Here is a 9343-nt window from a genome sequence, read left to right as displayed (position 1 = left end):
TATTGCTGCTCTGCCTCTTGGGTGGTGTTAGTAGGGTTAATGGGTGGACTTTAACCTTTAAATTAGGTACAGGTGCAAACCCAGATTTGATAAGTGCCACCCGTGAGGTGGAAGGTAGAGGTGAAAAGCAAAAAAACTAATGCATTGAATATGTTGCTTTGCCTCTGTCCAAACAAGCAGAGCAGAAGTAGTGAAACACTTGAGTAGTTAAAAAGTTACGGATAAGAATAAATCTTCTTTGGTCAGTTTTTACGGCTGAATAGGAGACTCCCTGGCTGGTGGTGAAGACGCTACTGTGAGGACTGCAAGCTGAGCTCCGTAAAGACCGTTGTCTGCAGATAACCTTCCACCACTGAGCAGCGGAGATGAGGCAGATCCACTGGTGGGTCAACCAGGAGAGAGATTTGAGCCAAGAAAGTGCCTTATGGGGATGAGAGGGACTGTTCAACCCCAGTGGGTTCCTGCAAGGTGTTGGATGGAGCAAAATGGTGAGGAGACGCACGCCAAAATGTGTATGGTGCATGGAGATATCCTGAGCCATGCTGAAATGCGGCCTTCAGAGATGGCAGGTAGACATGAGACAGTTGATCAATAACCAAGAGGGTCTGTGCTCTCAGTATGAGATACTGGGCAATAACAAACCCCCTCTCAGCAGCCTTTCATGGAGTAATGCCCATCCATAGACATTGACATTTTGTCACTGTGACTGCTGAAGAATTATCTGATTGTTTGATGATGATAATTTGCTCCGGGTTAACATTTTTCAAATCTCAGATAAATCAGAGGTTAATTTCAGAGACTGATATTGCAACATGGGTAAACTGAAAAACTCCCCTGTTTTTAACATGAATGACTATAACACGAACTGACTCTCAGTGAGGGTTGATGCAATGCTTTATCCTCTGCATGGACACTGGGCTACGCATTTTGCAGCTCACAGCAGTGTGAGAGTGGTTTCAGATCTCCGTTATTTGTAACCCCATGGGCCTGGCAGAGAAGTAATGCCCACATCAGGAGGGGCTGACAGCGTCAAGACAGTTATATCCAAAAGCTGCTCCAACAAGATGAAGTCCTAGCAAGGACTTAGCACTAGGAGACAGCCAAGGACTGCAGGCGGTTTCTGACCAGGGCTTGTATCCTGATTGACCAAGTGGTAAGGGAGACTCCACAGATGTGGGAATTATTTAGGTCTAGGTCTTGTTTCCAAAAGTTTTGAAGGCACCCAGCTGCCTGCAACTAAGTCACTGGCTGGTTTTGGGGAGAGTATAACTATTTTTTTAGGTAGGGACAAAATAAAGTGGAGAAATCATAGGTATATCTGGGAAAAGTAAACACAGAGCTTACTTTGTTGTACTGGAAAGTGTCATGCACTAACTATCGATTGATTATTCTTTGAGTGAGCTGACAAACACAATGTTATTTATGGGACATGAAATCTGTATTTATTAGCTGTTTAATCATAGCAAAACTAAAAAGAAATAACAGTCCACAAGTCCCCAGCAATGGAATTAGCACATGGAATCAGTGTTATTCTTTCCTTTTTTGCCCACCCTCCTGGTTATTTGTCATGTTGTTTGTCCGTGCTAGGAGGGAGAAAGTGGAGCTATATACACCTGACCAAAAGACATGACATTGCAGCCCACAACAAAAGAAACAGCCAGAAGAAATGTACGAAAGCACTCGCTCAAGGAGCCTATGCTACGTCCAAGTTACATGTTGGGCGTCTCTTAAAACTAAAAACAATGGTTGACCTGAGAGCCAGGAAGTTGCAGTCACTTTTGCGTATATGTGCTTTTGTACAACCATTTCAGAGAGTGGTGTTTCAGCTCTCGTGAATTCTTTCTTACTGTCCCCTTCTCTTTTCTGCTGGATTCTGACTCAAGACACCAGTCCTCCCGCCTTTGCAAAGCAGATGTTCCCCCCCAAATGCTGTGTGGAAGGCTGTGACGACTGCAGAGGTTTCCCATTCTGCACCTTGGCCAGGACCTGCAAGAAATCGTGCCTGGGCTTGGAGACCCATTGATCTTCAGACTTTGCAGTGATCTTTTGGTAGTGTTAATGCTCCTGTTGCTATGGCATTTCTCCCACGTACCAGGGAAAAGCACTAATTAGTATTTTTTCTTCCTCCAAGAATCTGATAGAGCGGACAGATACAGCTACTCATGCCCCATAGCTTCCCTGCCTGCTACCAGCCTCCTTGTTACGGATGTGAAAAGACCATCACAGGAAGATGATTGAGAGGTTCATTGCAAGAACTGATACCTCGTCTTGCCAGATCACTTCTGAAAATCCCTCCAAGGTAATTTTTTTTTTTTTTATGGCTGCATGGACAAAGACTGAGGAAGCAGCACTGAGAGAAATAACATCTCCATCTGCACTAGGAATGGTATTGTAGCTATGATGATTTGCAGATAGATAAGAGTCAAGAGTTGTAGGAAGAGGTGATATATACATAAAAACATATATATTATCAAATAGTTGGAAAAAACCAGATGAGCTTTATGAACACAAACCTTTCCTTGTAATCAGTATGTGTGATTATCTGCTTTGTTGTCTAAATGTGCAAACACCATAACGCTTTTAAATGTAACCAAAATAATTCTAAGCCTTATCTAAGACGACTGCATTTGAAAGCAGTGAAAATGTTAATACTAACAACATATTTTTTTGTTCTCTAAATTCCTATCCTTAATTTAATATAATACACTGCTGTTTTAAAGGGATATTAATATTCTTTTCAAAGTGTTTGGGACTTTTACATAATTTAAAAAATATTTGCAGCTGTTTTGAATGTATCTGCAAGTACTGATAGACAAAAGGCATGGATATCCATAAGAACGTTGTCATAATACATTCCATATTAACGTAAGCAAAAAAGAATGTTTGCTCAGGAATACCAAAAAAGGTGATTGGAAGACCCGCTTCTATGGCCTTAACATCTTCCTGCTAAACAAGTTACACTCCTTATTTTTTTTCTGCATTCTTACTTAATTGGTTACTTGCATCTGCCTTTTAGAATTAGCAGCTTTTTTGCACTTGGATCATCCATAGAGCTGAGCTCGGGCCATTTGTTTTAGATTTCCAGAAATGATTTATTTGTACTGTAATGGGATGGAATCAGACAGTGTTTCCCATTTGTTTTCAGACTTAGTTCAGAGTGTAGTTTAAGCTCTCATAGTATATCTGGGAGTGCTGATTCCACTCTCATGTCCAAGGCCCACAAATCTTTTCTTTCACGCTGTTTGCACCTTTCTTTCACTGCATAAAAATTGAGGTCCCAAGGTCAATATTACATTAGGGAAAAAAGGGAGAGATTATCACAGAGGCTGAAAAATTTTGCTCCTGGCTAAATCACTAAAGGATGGTGCGTGTGTGTGTCTGTGTGTGTCAGTAATGTGGTAAAGAGCAGGACAAAACTCTTTTGAGTAAATTTCTTTTCCCTTCCATGCCCTGCATTATTTCAGAAGTCCTGACAGAGGATGGGATCTTACTTAGGCTTTGTGTTGTGCATAGATACAGCAGGAGAACCTCTTTGAATGGGGATATATACTAAAGTTACTTTATTTTTCTCCTTTTCTAGTCATTGGGATGCTGTATGGATGTAAAGATAGCAGTGTTTTCCTTTAATAACTGACAATTGGGAAACCTAGAAAAACAGGGTAGATGGGACCTCATGGAGCTGTCTTCTCAACCCGTCTTCCCACAGTAGGATTGGCTATAGAAAGAGACTTCTGTTCCTTTCTTCTGTTCTTCCAGCCTTTATGTTAAAAAAAAACCCCACAACAACAAACCAACAACCAATAATGTTGGGAAAAAAAAGGAAGCAACAATTTTTTATGACATACTGAAAGTTTCTTATGGCTGTGTTTGAGGGCACTTCTGCGCCCACGGTGCTTTATGGCAATTTTGATCAGTTGTTGCACTGATCTGGGCTTATAATGAATGGACTGTCCCTCTCACCGTGGTAATAGAACAAGAGAGTATAAAAACTTTGAAGTGCAGGAGGCAGCTGAAAAGAAAACAATAAACTACGTATATGAGACTAGCTTGTTGCTTGGTGATTAAGAGATGAGGACCCCGTAGGTCAGCTCCCTATAGGTACAAACAGATGTTTGCACTGTTTCACAGCTGCTAAATATGATATAAATCCAAAGAATTTCTCATGTTTTTATAAAGTAAAAAAAATACCCAGACAGCAAATTTTTGGTCATTCAGATACTCTTACCAAATGACATCTGGTTTCTGTACTGCTTATTTAAGCAATCCTTAAAAAAATGTTTGCCAAGGGGAATAACTCAAACCTTTTAGTTCTTCACCATATATAACTGTACAGTTTAGATTACAATGTAGCATGCAGAGTTTATTATAAGCAATGCAGTTCTTCATTTCTTAGCTAGCGAGTATTACTTTAAAGAAAATAGGATAAATATTATGTAATTAGTTCAGGGAAATTCATGTATAGTTACATTTCAGAGTACCCTAGTTTCAGATCCAAATGATGACAGAGAAAATGAATAGTTTCCATATGTTAGGAGATAGCCTGACAGTTATGAGCAGAGAGTTAAGGCATAAAAATGCAATGGGGCTCCCATTAAATGGAAAGAAACAAAAGCAGTAAGTGGAGAACTGCTAACGGTGATGTGAAGGTGCTCTGAAGGCACCATAGCTGCCGTCAGGACCAAAAGAGAAGGAGAAATGGGTGGTTTCACAAGCAGATCAACAAGTCTTGTGCTTTGATTTGCTGATGTCTAACGAGATGTGAATTTTGACTGAAGCTGTTGCTTCATGCATGCCTGTCTCAGCATTCATGAGGTCCTTCTGGATTCTCTGAGGTCTAGGAAAGGGTTGTGTCTATACTGATGCCATTCCTTCAAGGCATGCACTAATGAGTCTGCCACTCCTACCTGGCCACCTACTATCACAAAGCATATGGGAACTTAATACCCTCAAGACCTCTATCCCTCTGCCAAAATTGGTTGAAATTGGCTAACAGACTCAAAAATTATTTTCTTTGGGACTGAGAGGGGACAGACAGACTCACTCTTAGGGAACATAATTGCCTACATCTCATGTCTGTTGGAAGCCAAGCTAAAAATCTCAGTATTAAGCTTATCATATAAATTATATATGCGTGCATTTTACAGAGAAAGATTTATTGCCTTCAATATCTCGGCATTTTATGCTTTTGAAGTAATGCATACTTTGATCCAACAAATACTTACACTTTCAAGTCTCCCAGTGTACTGAGGGTTCAATGAGACTGCTTTTTTTTGAGTAAAGATAAGTCCCAAAGAACTGAAGGACCATAACTAGCATATGATCTATGTGTTTTCTCTGTGGCCTCTTCTGCCTTTGGGACTTCACTATTTCAAAGGATTAAGGCTATAAAGGGTGTATTGCCCATTAGGACCTCTGAGTGCTGGTTATTGACCTATTCAATGGCCTCAGCCGGTGTGACTCAGTGACTTCCACCCTTTTTGAATTGGTGGATACGCAACTTTTTCCAGTTATTTTGAACCTAATGAGTATGCTTTTCTTAATTTCTTTTCACAGGCCTGCCTGTTAGTCTGCAGATGGAAATTTGCACGTCCACAGTGACCATAATATTAAATTCTCCGTATCTATGGTCTTTCTTGAGGTGCCAGGTAATCAACAGCTTTCTTCTGTCTCTGTCGAACAATTCCAGTGTAACAATTCTCATGAATCACCCATTTTGTATATATCTCAATGACTGGTTGAGCTTATTTTCACGTGAATACACACATCCCATAGCACTGCTTGTTAGGTAGAAGCAAAATGTGGTCATATGTTCTGCGGTAATGACATGATTGCATTTTTGTCTGTATTTTTTTGCTTTTCTTGATTTGCTCTAGCACCACCATTGTGAGATGGACTGGACTAATTGCCCATCAGATGACAGGAAAACGTGCAAGTCCTTGAAAGTGGAAGCTGGCTTATACATTCGAGAATGGAGCAAGCAGTGAGTTTATTCTCCTTTGTAAGCTCCTGCAAAAGAACATGCTATACTACAAACCTTCTTTTGGGGCTGGGGATATTTATTTTGTTCCACATTTGAGCAACACAGTGGGATCCTGCTCCAGGGCAGAAACACCAAACACTGCTGCAGTGCAAGTATTGCTGCAGTTGTAATTACTGTAATAACCACTACTGTGGTAGCAATCGTAAGAAATATTACTAGTGGGACTCTGGTTTAATTATGGTGGTCCTCATGCATGTGATGGCTTTACCCTTCCCTTTTCTGAAGCTCTTGCAGCTTGCTTTCATTTTATTGCCAGTCTTATCAAACAGGGTATTGCCCAAACTGGTGTATTTGCAGGGTATTTTCCTGTCAAATAAACAAAAAACCCCCAGCGGTTAATTTGTATTATTCCTCTCTGCTCTTTCTCTAGCCAAAACACAGATTTGCTCCTCCTGCCACAGTCCCATAACTTCCTGTTTAGTAGGAAACTTGATTAACTTGTTGGCTCCGTCGGTCTTGAAGGTCTTGCTTTTATTAGGAAGAAAATTGTTTGTTCTGTTTGCACAAGATTTCGCTGGGAACAATTGTTCACAGTCAGGTGTTTCAGATGCAGCTTTTAACTCAAGTTAGCTAAGAGCAAACTTACCACAGGGGCAATTCCTGGAGAAGACACCGTGCTTCAACATTTCCATAGGTCTTACCAGTCTGAGATGATAAACTCAGTTTGCAACTGGATGTGGTCCCCTGGGGGGACCAGTCTTGCTCTAGTTTCTAGAAAGGTATAAACATGTTGCAATAAGTGAACACTGAGGGTGTTTTGGTCTGATTTAAATAATCAGACTAATTCTTGCAGGTGGAGAGAAATGAATCTCACAGTTGTGTCTTGGTCTCTGTTGAACCTGTGGAGCTCCAGCCAAAGGCCTGGAGGGTTTTGACCATTTTGTTTTCACTCTTAGTTGTCTTTTCTGCCTGGTATGCAGCAATGTGCTCTGGCAATGGGCTGGGGGTACTGACAGTGTTTGGCACAGAGGACAAAACTGATAGATTTGCACTTCTTGAGAGCAGAGACCCACATTTGATGGAGGAATTATTTCTAGGTTTGGTAGGTCTTGAGAAAATTTTATCTTAAAGTCACATTGTCATCGTATAAGAAAACTTGTTTTTCAAAGAGTCCCTGGAACGTTCTGATTAAAATTTTTTTTACACTTTTGATGTTGGGGTACACTAGGCTTCTGCTACAAAAAAAAACCCCAAAAGTGGGAAAGAGGGCTTTTCAGGTGAGGCTTACATCCATGTGTAATAATAGACCCAGTAAGAACTTCATAAATCATTAAAATATTATTCTTCCTGTAAGAAATGCAGCATATTTGTGATGGGCCAATGTGCTACTGTGCATTCAATTGCGTGGTCTTTGTAACTCCTGGACTCCTGTAGTTAAGTACCATTTCTGTATACATTACAAGAAGGTCTAAAACTTTTAAAATAAAATCAGGCAGAGGTATTATTTTAGCAGAAAGCTTTTACATTGATATGCTGATGTTTGCAAATATTTCTGTAAAGATAAACGTCTCTGAAGAAGTCAGCTCTAAATAAATAGCCTTGTTGCAGCAAACGCGGAATACCCTGACTGGGTGTACTGCAGCAGCTGGGGTTCTCTGGATGAACTGTGTTACAGATCTTCCCAAAACCAAGCGATGACAGGCGTTAACTACAAACTTTTTTTTCTTAATCATCATCACAGTAATCTGAAAAGGTGGAAAGGGGAACATCTCAGGCTCTTCTGTGTCTAAACCCAAATTAGTATGAACATCACCAATGCTTGTCAAGAAGCGTGCTTTCACTAGCGCTCCATAGTCAGGCTACTGTATGGTGTAAACATTTAATGTGATGGAATATGTCTTCTGGTTGCAGACTGAGTTTGACATTTTTGCTTAATTCACCATAGCCATGTGAGGGGAGTGCATGCTTCAGACAAATTCCACTGTTGTTGTTATTGCTCTGCGCTGTTGCAGAGGCAACACTTCTAATTAAAGACTATCTCCACATTTGGCTTGGCAGCCAAAATAAACTTCTAGGAGTTGCGTGCTGGATAGCTTTTATCTGCACTGTGGTGGTGGGCTGGCTTTCCAGCAAGTACAATTACAAATGCACAGGGAGACGAAAGGCATAAACATTTTAGTGGGGTGGTGTTCTGTTACCATCTCTCAGCATCGCACTGGAAAGCCCCATCCAGTGAGGTTTCTTTTACACGTAGCTCTCCAGTAATGTTGAGAGGGAAAAGGTTTCAGCTTGAGGAAAGGTTGAGAGCTGGATGTGTAAGAGCATGAGGACAAGGAGGATATTTGTGGAGAAGCTGTGGAGGTGTGACATACAGGAGTCTCCTGTATAGATCTTGGGGGTCTGTGTCCCAAAACAATAGACAGCTTGTTTCAGGACATCTCACCTCAGCTTGACCCAAACGATACCCAGCAGAGGCATGGAGGATGCCCACATTGCTGGCCATGGCGCACGCTATCCATCTTCAGCCAGAGGTAGTTTCTGTACCATGACTTGCACGGGACAGCTGCATTTGGAATGGGTTTTCAGGAGTGCCTCAGAGGGAGCTAAAATGTGGCACTGAAATCAAGTACCAGAGTTCATCCTCTGCACCTGCTTTGATTTTTGCTAGCCCGTTGAGTTAAGCATCAAGGGAAACACAAGCTTTTGCTGGGTGGAAAAATCTTGCATAGCAGGAGAGGAAAATGTAGCTTTGGATGATGAAAACGAAGACCAACACGGTTCCTGGGCCTCCTGACTTCCTGTCAAAAGAAACAAAATCCCTGAGCAGCCCAGCATAGATCGAAATGTGCTCCTCATGCTGTTTTATGGAGGGCTTCGTTATTTCTCCGTCACCAGAACCGATTGCAGTGACACCTCTGGAGCTGGGCAGACCTCACCCCGTGCTGAATTCCTTTCCGCTGAGGCGTGCCAACAGCCCACCCCGCGCTCCAGATGTTGCTGCTCTCTGAGAAATGAGAGCTTAATAAACCAGGCTCACCCTTCCTCCTGGGGTGAACCCAAAGACAGTCAGATATGGAAAATTGCTGCTCAGTACCATGAACAATGTACTTGGTCAAAGAGCAGTGCCAGCACTTTGTCTTAATAGAAGAGAAAGCCGAGACGCACAGCGCAAAAATCCGAGCTGGCAACAGCCAGTGACTTTAACATACATAGAAAACTATCCATGAAAGAGCACACTTAAACCAAGAGAAAAAGCCTGGAGGTATATTTAGACAAACTGAAAAAAAGCAAGAATAGGGAAAAAAAAGTTCCTGTGTGGCTTTAATAGGTTACATTTTTCCCAGTCTGTATTTCACTTGGGTT

At 41.4% G+C, this 9343-nt stretch overlaps 1 long non-coding RNA gene across 1 annotated transcript; it reads left to right on the top strand.

The window, feature by feature from the left end:
• The first annotated feature begins 2022 nt into the window (after positions 1-2022).
• Positions 2023-5974, top strand: LOC142032385 (uncharacterized). Its single transcript, XR_012650817.1, has 3 exons — positions 2023-2299; positions 5554-5645; positions 5874-5974. It is a non-coding gene; the product is annotated as an uncharacterized LOC142032385 (long non-coding RNA).
• The last annotated feature ends 3369 nt before the right edge of the window (positions 5975-9343 follow it).

This window comes from Buteo buteo, chromosome 6 (genome assembly GCF_964188355.1).
Source record: "Buteo buteo chromosome 6, bButBut1.hap1.1, whole genome shotgun sequence".
Classification (NCBI taxonomy): Eukaryota; Metazoa; Chordata; class Aves; order Accipitriformes; family Accipitridae; genus Buteo; species Buteo buteo.
The sequence above is the reverse complement of the archived record's forward strand: the minus strand, read 5'-3'. Positions and strand labels throughout refer to the sequence as shown.